The 12,486-nt window shown below is 56.9% G+C and overlaps 1 long non-coding RNA gene across 1 annotated transcript in view; it reads left to right on the top strand.

Moving 5' to 3' along the window:
* LOC124985046 (uncharacterized) overlaps nucleotides 1–11,624 on the top strand; it is a 30,102-nt gene extending 18,478 nt beyond the window's left edge. The window contains exons 2-4 of the long non-coding RNA XR_007108791.1: nucleotides 1,048–1,811; nucleotides 2,074–2,321; nucleotides 7,125–11,624. This is a non-coding gene — a long non-coding RNA (uncharacterized LOC124985046). The remainder of the gene's footprint in view (nucleotides 1–1,047; nucleotides 1,812–2,073; nucleotides 2,322–7,124) is intronic.
* The last annotated feature ends 862 nt before the right edge of the window (nucleotides 11,625–12,486 follow it).

The following is a 12,486-nucleotide window of genomic DNA, read 5'->3' as shown; positions in this document are numbered from 1 at the left end:
TACCCAGGCCCACCAAGATAGGTGTCTTGTTCCAAGTGGCAGGATTACCAAAAGGCAGGCCTGGGCCCCAGGACTGCAACTCTGGGCCATCACCTGTCAAATCCTGAACCCCTTTTCTGTGCCAGTCCTGGGGTTCAGTCTCCATGGGTACCATTCATCTTCCTCTCATAATGACCTCTGAGGCAGGTACTGCTGCTGTTGAGGGGGCTACGAATGCCCAGTGAGTTGCCCTGGTCACAGCTAATAAATAGTGGACTGGGCTCGAGAACCGGCTCTTGTTCCAGCACCCAGCTCTTCCCACTGGGCTGCAGCTCCTTGGCTGTGGGGCTCAGGGAAGGAATATTCTTGCGTTCAAGAGACCAAATTAGCTGGGGTCACAAGACAGGGATGACACACAGGTCATGGCTCCAGATTCACTCTCGGCCATGTCCCCAGTGGGGGCTGCTTAGGAAGGGCTAAGCCACGTCACAGTGATGGTGGTGCCCAGAGCATTGCTGCTGTCTGCTGTCCTAGTGCAGGCATGGCCCAGGGCTGGCCCTGAGTCTCTGAGTTGCTGTTGAACTGAAAAGCCTCCAGAGAAGCTTCTCCCCAGGCCTCTAAGAATGCACGATAGCCTGGGCAAGCTGATTAACAAGTCACATAATTAAATGGTGACATTGCCATCCTTTCAACAAAAATGATTTATTAGCATTTTTCTGTTCACCTGGAAATTCATTGCACACCTAGAGAATACAGAGAGAGCCAGGAACATTCAGAGTGGTTTGTGCATGGATCTATTGTGCATGGATCTATTGCTTCATTCATCAAATGTCCTTGAGTCCCCAGGCCTGTCCTTAGGGATCTCAGAGTCTCTGGAGATATGAGGAAGTATTTGGCAATGTAGAACTACAGGTGCACTGATCAATTGACCTATCAATTCATTCAATGAATATTTACTGAGCATCTATTATGTGCATGAAATTGATCTTTAAATTATTCATCTTTTGCATTCATTTAATGGTTTTACAATTAGACAGTAGCTCGTGATATGTTCTGTAAAACCCACAGATTGGTGACCCTGCTCACTTGGGGATAAAGATCATCTACAAATCGAAACTTGGATTAAGATTTCAAGTCATGCCCATCTGTCACGTTTTGGAGTGAGAGCGAGGATTCACGCGGTGTTTCTCCACCCTGGCTGTGCACTGGAATCATCTGTGGAGATTTTATGAGATATCGATTTCATCATCTGGGCCTCAGCCCTGCGGATTCTGATTTGATAGCCTTGAGGTGGGCCCTGGGGGAAAGGTTTGAAACTTCCCCAGGCGGTTTCCACATGCAGACACACTGTGGACTCTGGTCTACACCAGTGGTTCTCAACCTCACCTGTACGTTGGAATCTCCTGGGGAGTTAAGAAAAGTCCTCCTGCCCAGGCTGCACTCTGTCATTAAACAGAATGTCTTGTGGTGGCACCTACAATCACTGGAGAGCTACGTGAAGCTCTCCAGTGATTCCAGGGTGCCGACACCATTGAGAACAGGCCCGCATCTGTTATAATCGTAAGCGGGCTGGGATGGCATCACAGGGGATGTGACATCCAGGCTGGGTTTTGAAGCTCAAGTAAGAGTTTCCTATGACATCTACAGTAAGAGCTTTCTAGGACCCCTATAGAGGAAAAAGGGACCTTTCCGGTAGAGAGTCTCCTGTGAAGGCCCATCAGGAAGGAGAGTGGAGGATTGTGTGCATTGCTGATGGAGCAGAGCAGGGGAGCTGTGCAGCCAGGAGACACAGACGCTGCCTCTCAGGGGACTTGGCCACAGCCTGCTCTGAGGTGAGCTGCCAGAGGAGTCCAGTGGGGAGCAGCTGGACCTGCCTGTGTTGTGAACACCCACCTGGAGACAGACCTGAGGGGCAGGGCCGCGGGCTGTTTCATAGCTCTGAGGGGATCGCGTCTCAGCCTCTGGGCTAAGACCAGGCCTACGTGCCCAGCTGGGTGCTAGGAGACCCTGGGCAGGAGTGTGTGGCTTCCGGGGTCACTGCTGCCATGGGGGTGGTTTTCAGACACATCTGCAATTATTTGACATTTCTATCAGCAGGGAATGGTATTGATGTCCCCTTCCTTGGATTTGGGCCGACTCTCTAGTGACAGAGTGCAGCAGAAGTGACAGTATGTACCCTCTGGAGCTGGGCCTGGTTCTCCTGGGATGCTCACCTTTGGAGTCCTTGATGTCCACCTGCTGAGCTGCCACGCTGGGAGGAGGTAGGAGCCACATGAGGAGGCCAGGGACATGTGTTATGTCCCATCCGATGGCCTGGCAGGGTCCCCACTCAACTCAGACGGGTGAGTGAAGATGTCTCCTGAGGAGCCTAGACCCCAGTCCTCGAGTCTCCGCAGCTGAGGCCCCAGACACAGTAGGGACGACTTGTCCCTGCTGAGCCCTGCCTGGACTCCTGGCCTTCAGCAGCCAGCCCCTGACTATCCGAATGCTGGCTTAGGCCGCCACGTGTCAGGGTGTGCTATACTGGAATAGTCACTGGGACGGATGAGCCCTGGGACTCGGTGCCAGTTAGATGCAGGGGTTGAGGGACAGTGGAGGGGAGGGTGCCCTGGGCTCCGGTTCCTGTGGGAGGGGCCGTGGGATGCTGGTGGAAGGGGAGGGGAGGAGCTCTTGCAGACCCTGGTGTCACCGGTGACCCTGGCCCTCGTCACGGAGCTGTGCTCACCCCTTGCAGCTCGCGGCAGTTCCCACCGAGGTGTGGAAGTGGGGCCGCCGAGGCTGGCTGCGGCGCAGACTCTGGGCTGCGCACCCTGCTGTGAGCCCCGGTGCTTGGTGTTGAGGGGGGCGGGATGCCTGGCCTCACTCCTTTCTCATGCTCCTCGGCCTCACGGGGCTCGCTCACCTGCACTCCCAGGGCTCCATCCCAGCCCACAGACTGAGGCCCTGGAGAGGCCCAGGCTGGGGCCTGGCTTCCGGGAGCTGCTGGGCGGCAGCTGCAGGAGTGGCCTGCCGTGCTGGGGCCGGGGCGGCTTTGCGGGTGGAGCCCAGGGAGGGCTGTGCTCCCACCGGGGGAGCCAGGGCGGCCTTTGGTCCAGCAAAGGCCTCTAGTTGTTGGGACGAGATAGCCCAGGGCTGAGGACTCTGGAGGCCAGTTGCTTTAAAGGCCAGCCATGGGGCTTTGGAGACATTTCCAGAAGCACAGCCTGGGACAGAGTGGACTGAGGTTCTGGGAAGGGGTCACTGCTCTGCATGGGGTGGTTTCCCCAAAGCCGGGGACACTTCGAGGAGGCCTAAAAACCCAGACCCTGGCACGCTCAGCTCTGTTTTATGACTAAGTGTGGACAAGGCAAAACCCTCTCTTGATTCTGGGACTCATCTTGGCATGGGGACGGATGGAGCTGAGGTCAGGCCTGGGGCAAGGGTCCACCTGGGGGTTGGAGGCAGTGGCTCAGGGGCCACGTTCAGCCACTGTGTCTGTCTTGCTTTGCCTGTCGGGTGTGGGAGCCTATGGATGTTAGGTGTCTGTGTTGGTGTGCACACGTCAGTGTGTGTGCATGTTTGTGTGCATCTGGTCTGTGTGTACACGTGTGTACCTGAGCCCGTGGGTATCCGTGTATTTGTGTGTGGGTGTATGACAGCATGTGTGTCAGTGTTTGTGTGTGTGTCTGGGGTGTGGAAGTGGGACTCGTAACTCAGCAACTCATCTGGTTAGTAAGTGGGCAATCGGGGCCCCCACCCCGAGGTGCGTGCTTAGCCATGCCGCAAACTGCAGCAGCGCTCCCGACCCCAGGCCTGGGGCAGGGCCCTCCATTCTGATTCCAGTGCTGGAAGCCTGCTGAGGCTGAGGTCTCCTTTCCAAAGTCTCCCGTCCCTCATGAGCACCAGCAGTGTGCTCCATGCAGTCACTAAAGCCGCTCTGAGAGCTGGCTCGGGCACCTGCACCACCCACAGAGAGCGGCAGGAGGCAGAGAGGCCGCTGGGCCCCACCCAGGTGAGGCTGCTGCAGCTGTGGGCAGCTGGCAGCAGAGCCTTGTGCTTGTGGGGCTAGGTTGGCGGGCACGGCTGGCTGGCACATGGCCAGGCCTCTGTGCCCCTTCATTGTAGGCACACCTGTGCCAGCCCAGTGAGACACAGGGGACTGCTGACTCCAAGATGTCACTTTGCTGCTGAAATGTGCTGATTTAAAAGAACCAAGGAGAGCAGTTTACTTATTGCCAAAGTCGTTCCAAATGGAATTAGGCACCTAAATCAAATTTGCTCCGGCTTCTCTGGGTTTTTAAACCACCTCTAGAGCACAGCGTTTGCATTAACCCTGTGCCCTCTTAGAAAGCTAGGCTGGGGGAGAACACCGGAAGGGCCTCAGGGTCACTCGGTCAATTCAACCTCCCATTTATTGTTATTGAAATTATATGAAGAGATCATAATGGGGAGACAGGACTTGGTGGTGCTCAAACCTCTTCTCTAGCTGTCGATTCTCCCAGTAGTTCTGGGAGAATGTTTATTATTAGCCCCAAGTCACAGGAAAGGAGAGAAGGTCACACAGCCAAGGACAGGAGAGACAAGGGAGGGGACAGGGGAGCCATCGCCTCCACAGGCCATTGCTCCAGGCCAAATCCAGACCAGTCAGGGGATGCCATCGATTTTGAAAAAGTTGCCACTTTGAACCCTGCTGGTCTTTTTCTAGGTTTGTATTTAGTCACCAGGACCTCGCATTGGAAGAGGAGTCTGGGCCCCAGTCCCCACTCTAAACTTCCAACAGGATAGTTGGGGGTGGCACGGCTGAGGGGGAGGGCTGTCAGATAATACAGCGGGCACTCAGTGAAATTCCCCCTGCAGATGAAGCACGCCTTATTTCAGCACAGGTGTATCCCACGGACCCTAGGTAGCACACCTATGAGCACATCTGTTGTGTGCTGGGTGCAGGTTTAACTGGCATTTCCACTTGCCAACTTTGGTGGACTTCCATTCGTTCTTGTTCCCTGTTCACCCTGAGCCCCTCACTGCAAGGACACTGGACCATTTTCCAGTCCAGCCCAGGGTCCTCTGGGTGCCCTTGAGGGAGTCTCTGGGGATGCCCTTGTCACACTGGACAGACTCTGGATAGATATGGACTTGACCTTCAGGCCCCTGCCTGGCTGACCTTTTTGTCCTTAGTAGTCGGTAGCACAGCCCCTTTGGAGAGAAGGCCAGGGTAGCATCTGCCTTGCCTTGGGTGAGTCACGTCACTTATCTATGCCTCAGTTTCCTCATCTGAAAAGAGGGTGGTCACGGTGCCCACTTCTCCCAGGTTGTCTTGGGGAGCAGGACCAGCCAGGATGCCCTGACGGAGAGCCAGGGAGGAAGCAAGCCCAAAGGTAGAGTCCAGAGCCCCTGTCCTATGGGGAGGGCGGGAGGTCTGTGGATTGTGGGGAAGGGGACCGGTCCCCCAGGCAGTGGCATTCCTAAGTATTTTGAGGCAGCAGTGCCTCGGGCGCATCTGTGACGTAGACGGTGGCAGTCAAGCCTGGGGTCTCTGCAGAGGAAGCATTGGTTTGGGAAAACGACGGCCTTAAATCAATGCCCTCTGAGATCCTGAATGTCACTCCAGCCCTGCGCAGGCTCAGCAGCCCCCTGCAGGGCCCCTGCCTTGTCCCTGGGGCCTTCTTGGGCCCTGGCAGTTGTGGGGACATTTGGCTTCCCCAGGCGCTAAGCTCCCTGGGGCAGGACCAGGTCAAAGCCACTTCCTGCCCCAGGCCTGGCCACCCAGGGAACTGGGCCTGCCGACAGGATGGAATGGACGCCTTGGGGCCTGGCATAAACTCCAGCCGGAGCGCCCCCTGGAGGGTGGGAAGGAGTCCTGCACGGAGGCCCACCCCGTCCCACGTGGGCCCATCTTCTCTGAGGGCCGGAGACTCTCCACAACACGTCCATCCCCTCGCAGGCATTACTGGACCCTGAGCTAGAAGAGTGTATTTTTTCCTTTAAGCAGAGGAAACTTCCCCAGGGATGACAGAGGTGACATGGGCTGGTGATGGCCTTTATGACAGCCCACTCTGAGCCAGGCATGAGAACGGCGGCTTCCGATCATTCCATGAGCGTCTGCTCATTGAACCCTCATCGTAACTCCGTACTGTTCCCATTAACGGAGGAGGGGGCTGAGACTCAGAGAGGCTGAGGGGCTTTCTTGAGGTGGCACGGCCAGCAAGTGGTGGAATTAGAACTTGAACCCAGGCCACCTTGTCCTGCGGTAGGTAAGCCCGAACACCTCGTTGTAGCGCCCACCTCTAAGCCCCCGGAAGTGTTTACTTCCTGGCTCGGCACCAGCGGCCTCTGAGGGCAGCGCCTGCTAATCACACACCGAAGATGGTTCCACCGGCCTCCTTCTCTGAGCACCTTCTCCAGGCCAGGTGCTGAGCTGGGCTCCGGAGATAGAGATTGTGACCATAGTTCTGGCCCTCTGTGGGACTGGGAGAAACAGGTGTGACCAGAGGCACGGGTGGTGGTCACCAAGGGGAGGAGACGGCCAGTTCACAGATGCCTCTACCCTGCTGGATGAGCAAAGGGACATCAGGCACTGGCCCCAGCCCCGTCCCCAGGCCTCCCACACCCTGTAGGCCAGGGCTACTTACCCTACTTCACAGTCACCTTCCTGGCCCCCTGAGGGGGGGTCCTTTCTGCCACCCCCCACATCTAGACTAAGTGGCCCCATTCAGAGGGGCCCGCCACAGGTCCCTGGTCACACATGACCTTCTGCTTTCTGAAAACAAAACCCATGAGCCCATCCTCTAGGGACAAGGACCCTGACTTGGTGGCAGGTACCTCGGCTTCTGTCTGTCTCCTAACACTCGAGTTAGATCGTCTGGGATAAGATGTTTACCCCTGGCCAATAAACCCACACCTGCAGTGGCTCAGCCATCAGAGGCCACGGGATCCATCACATCAGTGCCCAGGCTCATGAGAGAATGATGGCTCACAGGGAAGCCCACGTGACCGGTGCCCGGGGCCAGCCACCACCCAGAGGAGGGACATGCTTCCCTGACTGTGGCCTGGTTGGCGGTGGCCGTTCCCAGCATCCTAGGGCTCCTCTCACGCTTACTGTCAGGGCCGGACATATTACCTTCTCAAGCTCAAATCTACATGTTTTTCTTTCTTCCCTTTTTTGGCAGGGCCCGGATGCAGCCCAGCGCTGGCTACGTGCTAGGCAGGTGCTCTCCCATCCGCCCGGAGCCTGTGTTCTTTGGAACCAGATGGGGGTAATTTGGAGAAGCACATTTCGATCTCAAGACGATTGTAACCATGCAAATGTTGGGAGAGCTTGTTTTGTCTTTCAGCGTGGACTCAAGGGGAAAACTGGTTGCCATGGAGCCAGCTCCCGTCACGGCCTCTTACTCACCCACAGCTGGTTGCTGGATGCCTACTACGTGCCCCATGAGGGGGAGAGGTGGCTGGCGAGGGACGTCCTGATGGCTCAAGCAGCCTGCCGTGGGGGCCTGGGAGGAAATGACTCAGCAGCTGCCTACGCACAGGTCAGGTCTCTGAGTTGGAATCTTCTCTCTCCTACCAGGAAGAGGTTAAGAGAGAGCCGTCAAGAGCCTGGTTTCAAACCTGGCCCTGCCACTTCCTCACTGTGTGGACTTAGGCAACTTACTTACCCTCTCTGAACTTCAGCTTCTTGGGAAACTGGGTGGCGAGTCACATCCACTTCATAGGGAGGTTGTGAGGAGGACGGTGGGCACAGTGTTCTGCCTGCAGCCAGCACACTGTGCACACCTGGGTGTAGACGCCTGCTGCCGCCACGACCCTTGATCCCTCCTATGAGCTCCACTGAGGCCCTGTGCTGAGGTTCCAGTGTTGCTGGGCTGCCTGCAACTCCTGCCGCTCAGGGCCTTTGCTGCCCTTGGTCCCAGGAGGCTGCAGGGCTGGGTCCCCCACAGGCAGACATGGAGGAAAATACCCTCCAGCGTGCTCTGGGCTTTCCCCTCCCCGCCGGGGAGGCTGCTCCCGCCTCTGCCGTGCCTGCCCTCCCCGGGGCCCTGCTGTGGGCACCGGCCCAGCCACCGTCTCCAGGGCTCCTGGGGGTCCCCCATCTCAGTGCTTCTGCTTCCCTCCGTGGGTCCCCTCAGTCGGGCTTGGAAGCACCCAGGGCAGACTGGCCCTTCCTGACCCTGTGCCTGGTGCAGGGGGCACCTGCACCGCTGTCTCTGCCAAGGCTGGGGTGTGCACAGCTGGAGACTGGCAGCGGTCACGGCAGGGTGTGGCGGGAGTGGCCGTGAGGCACCAGGACAAGCTTGAGGTCTCCACCCGGAGGGGAGCAGCCGCTCGCAGTGCCCACGGGCCCTGGGCCCACTCTGCACCTGGGGCTGGGAGCGGGGCCCGTGCTTTGCTCCTGGTCTCCTTCCTGTGCAGGAGCAGCGGCTGCTGGGCTCGCAGTGCAGCTGGAACGTTGCCATCGGCACACGCCCCAGGCAGGAGGGACGACCTGTGGGCTGGGCCCCCCAGGCACTGTTTGTGTCATTGTCCAAGCAGAGGGCCATGGGCTGCGTTCCCTACTGGCCTCAGTGGGTGAGGCTAAAGTTGGAGGGACACAGACCGAGGTGTCCTCGAGCTCGTTGGGGGGAGGCTGGGGGAGGCGTCACCAGCGTGCGGGGTCTCCCCTTAATCCTGACCCCTGTTCTGAGATGTCCTGCTCGGGTCACACGAGACCCGGTGGGCCAGGCTCTGTGAGGTGGCTGGTTATCTATTCCTCTCGGAGCGATTCCCGCTGCCCTGCGGCAACCTTTACAGGCCCCGGAAGTCTTGCCATCAAGACGGGCGTTGACTTTACTCAGCGAGGGGCGCCGGCTGTTGGTGAAGCCCACCTGGCCAGGCCCAAGGCTCTCTGCAACTCTTCAGCTGGGCTGCTGTTGTGTCAAAGTGGCCAGGACAAGACAGAGACAGTGTTCCCCCAAGGCTTTATTTCCAAAAGCGGTAGTCGGCTGGACGCGGCCGGGGAGCGGGGATGGCGGCCCCTGCTGATCCGCCACATGGTGCCACGTTTCCTGGAGCGCCAGGTACGTGCTAGAGCCTGTGATGGAGCTGCCTGCTCCCAGATTAAGGGGAGACGGCTCCTGCCCAGGTTCTGCTCTTTATGCCACCGTTTCATTCACGATCTGAATAATTCAAGACCGATTTCCTGCGGCCAGACAGGCCGGCTGATCCGGCACCGGCTGCGACGGAGCTGACGTGGCAGAGCAGCCACCCGAACGCACGCAGACAGCAGCTGGCCTAGAAGCAGTTCTCGACACAGTTTGAACATTTTCAGGGGGAAGTTTGCGTTACCTTAAGATTTGCATGAGAGGAGGCTTTCTGAACATGTTTATGCCACATTTTCTCCAGAATTGAAATCATTCCGAGTGTTCCGCACACCTGCCAGGGTCCCAAGTGCTGTGGGTCCTGTGGCACCCACTTTGGGAACCATCGGCCAGGCATTCTGCAGCGACAAAGTGCTGAGTCCGACCTGCCCCTGGGAGCTCCAGCAGAGTGAGATGAAGCCCAGCCCGGAGCTGCGCCAGCCCCCAGCCGGGCTGCGCGTCCTCCTTCCAGCGCTCCCTCCGGCAGCCCGGCCATTGCAGAGAGGCCTGGTGTGGCCCTTGCTGCTCTCAGCCACCCAGTGACTGGGCAGTGTTGGCCCTCCTGTTCTCAGCCCTGTGGAGTCCAGAGTCCTGGGGAGGCTCAGAAAGCCCAGGCGTCAGCCTCGATTTCTTTCCTTTTTGCTTGAGTCTCAACCACTCAAGCAAAGAGGGATTGCTTTCTGGAAGCAATGGGTCCTCCTCTGGTCCTGGGTTCAGGTGCCCACAGGAGTTTCCAGGAGGGCAGTACCTGCTGACAGGTGACCTGATGGAGCCCCGGTGGTGCCAAGGTGGTGCTGGCCCCACGTGCCTCTGCCCTGATGTCCCCTGTAGCAATTCCACAGGGAGGTTCTGTTGCTCCCATTTCCCAGGTGAGGAAACTGAGGCTGAGCACTGTGGCTTACTTTCTAAGGACGCATGGCCAGAGAGTACCAGAGCCAGGGAAGGAATTCAGACTCCCATAAACCACATTCCTTCCTGTTCCTTTTGGGCCCCGGGACATGGGTGACCTCAGACCCAATGGTGGCAAACTGCCAACTTCTCTGTGCACCCGCCCTCAGCTTGGTTTGTGACAAAGGCCGTGCCCGAGACAGTCTCTATGATGGGTGCTACCCCTCTGCCCCTCCTGGGGGGATGCTGGGCGCTCCCACCGAGGAGGGACCTCTAGCAGTAGCTGGGACCCTTCTTTGGGAGTAGCCCCCTCATTTCCTTTGGTGCAACCTTTTCTCCTTGGTTCTCAGCCCCAGGGGTTGCGCGGTGATGCTGTCTCCTCCACTCCCCAAATCAGAGCATGAGATCAGGAATGGGATGAGGCCCATCCAACCCGCAAGGCCCAGTCTTGGAACCCTGTTGGTAGGAGTCGTTGCTGCTCTGTGCAGGTTGCTGGGCTGGTAGAACCTAAGCCTAGAATGCTGGGGCACGTCTTTTCTCCTTGTTGGAGGAACTCGGCTTGAACATAAAGCCCGCACAGGGGATAGTAGAGGGAAAGTGGACTCCACAGTCACTGGAGCACCTGGATCCAGCTGTGCTTGCAGCAGAACTCTTGGGCTTTTCAGTGTCATGACCTACTGTATTTCGTTTTATGGGTGGGCTTGCCAGTTTGGGTTTCAACCACTTTTGTCCAATGAGTCCTAGTCCCATAGTCTCTACCAAGAAGTAGCCTAGTATGGTGTTTAAGGCAGAATCCAGAATTCTGCTATTTACTACTGTGTGACTTTGGACAACTTATTCGATCTCTCTGTGCCTCAGTTTTGCTGAGAAGGCTTCTCTAGGGGATCCTCCTTCCTCTGTCCATGCTTTTGTCCCCAGACCCAGAGTCTTTACCTTGCACAAGCAGTTCCAGGCTCCAGTGAGGACTCAGATGGCTTCCTGCACACACCCAGCCCCATCATGGTCCCCCACCCCGGCCCCCTCTCAAGCTGTCCCTTTCTCCAGGGCCAGAGGCCAGGGGCACATCTATCCCACAGCCATTGCTAACCTGGTTATGTTGATGACTTCCTGTCCCCGGAAAGCAGCTGCATTAAAAAACAAAACAAAACAAAACAAAACAAAACAAAACAAAACAAAAAAACCCAACTCATTTTGTTCCCAAAGTTATGCACAGACGTGGCTTTTTTGTTTTACAAGTTTGAACAGCATTAAAGGCGATAAAAATAGAAGGTGCACGTCTCCCTCCCAGCTCCTCCTCTCCCCCTAGACGCCTACCAACCAGTATCCTGTGTTTTCTCTCTGCCTCTGCGCAACCCTGGCTCTGGGGAGCTTTCTTTGAGTTGAAAGCAGCTTTTGGAGAACTTTCGGGCGGGCTCACGCATCTGCCTCGCAGGTCACTTCTGTTGGTGTGCACATGTTTCTCTTTTAAAAACTTGTGACACAACACCTACGTGTGGACTGTTCCGTCCTGGCCTCTTCCGCCTGCGGCTCCGTCATGCCGAGTTGTCAGGGACCAAGAAGTTCTCATTCTGAGAACATTCTGACCTTTACAATAAGCAGCAGCGCCCCCCCCCCCCCCCTCCTGGCTGATAATTCTGACAGTATGGCGCCTATGGCGCCCACGGCTTCTCTTCCGGGACTACACTTTCCCGCCGGCGCGAACTTCACCTTCCCGCCAGCGCGAATTTGCACCCTATCAGGAACCCAGCAGAAGAATACAACCAACCAGGCTGCACCTCGTCATACCCCTCATTCCCTCAGCATAAATACCCGTGAGAACAATAAAAATTTGCAGCTTGATCAGAATTCCTGTCTTGCTGTCTCTCCCTGCGTCTCTTGTCCCTTCATTCCTTCTCTCTTAGGTTTGCCGTCCGCGTTGATGTCCCGCGGGTCGGGACACCGAGTGTGTTCACGTTGTTGCGTAACCAACTCAGAGAGTTCCCAGAACTTTTCCATCTTGCAAAACTGAAACTCCATTCCCATCATGCCACTCCTGCCCCCATCCTCCAGCCTGGCCACCGCCCTCCCGCCTGCTTCCTATGGCCACTCATTTTTCACGGCGGCTGACTGCTCTAGACACTTGTTTGGGGGGATGGCACAGCATGGGCCTTTGGATGACTGGCTGCCTCACTAAGCTTAATGTCCTCAACACCCATCTGACAGCTGCACGGTCACACTTGGCTTCCTTTTAAAGGCCAAGTAATATTCCGTTGTCTGGACAGGCGACATTTGGTTTATCTGGGCACCTGCTGACGGACACTTGGGTTGCTTCCACCTCTGGCCCCTGCGAATTTTGCTGCTGTGTACACAGCCCATCCAAATCCCACTTTGACATCTGATCCTGGAATTGTTGGATCAGATGTCACTCGATTTTAAGTTTTTGAGGCGCTGCATACCGTTTTCCACGGTGGTGGCACCATACTGCATTCCACCAACAGTGCCCAAGGGCTCCAAATGCCCACATCCTCACCACCTCCTGCCATTTTCTGTT

Source organism: Sciurus carolinensis, chromosome 5 (genome assembly GCF_902686445.1).
Source record: "Sciurus carolinensis chromosome 5, mSciCar1.2, whole genome shotgun sequence".
NCBI classification, from domain to species: domain Eukaryota; kingdom Metazoa; phylum Chordata; class Mammalia; order Rodentia; family Sciuridae; genus Sciurus; species Sciurus carolinensis.
The sequence above is the reverse complement of the archived record's forward strand: the minus strand, read 5'-3'. Positions and strand labels throughout refer to the sequence as shown.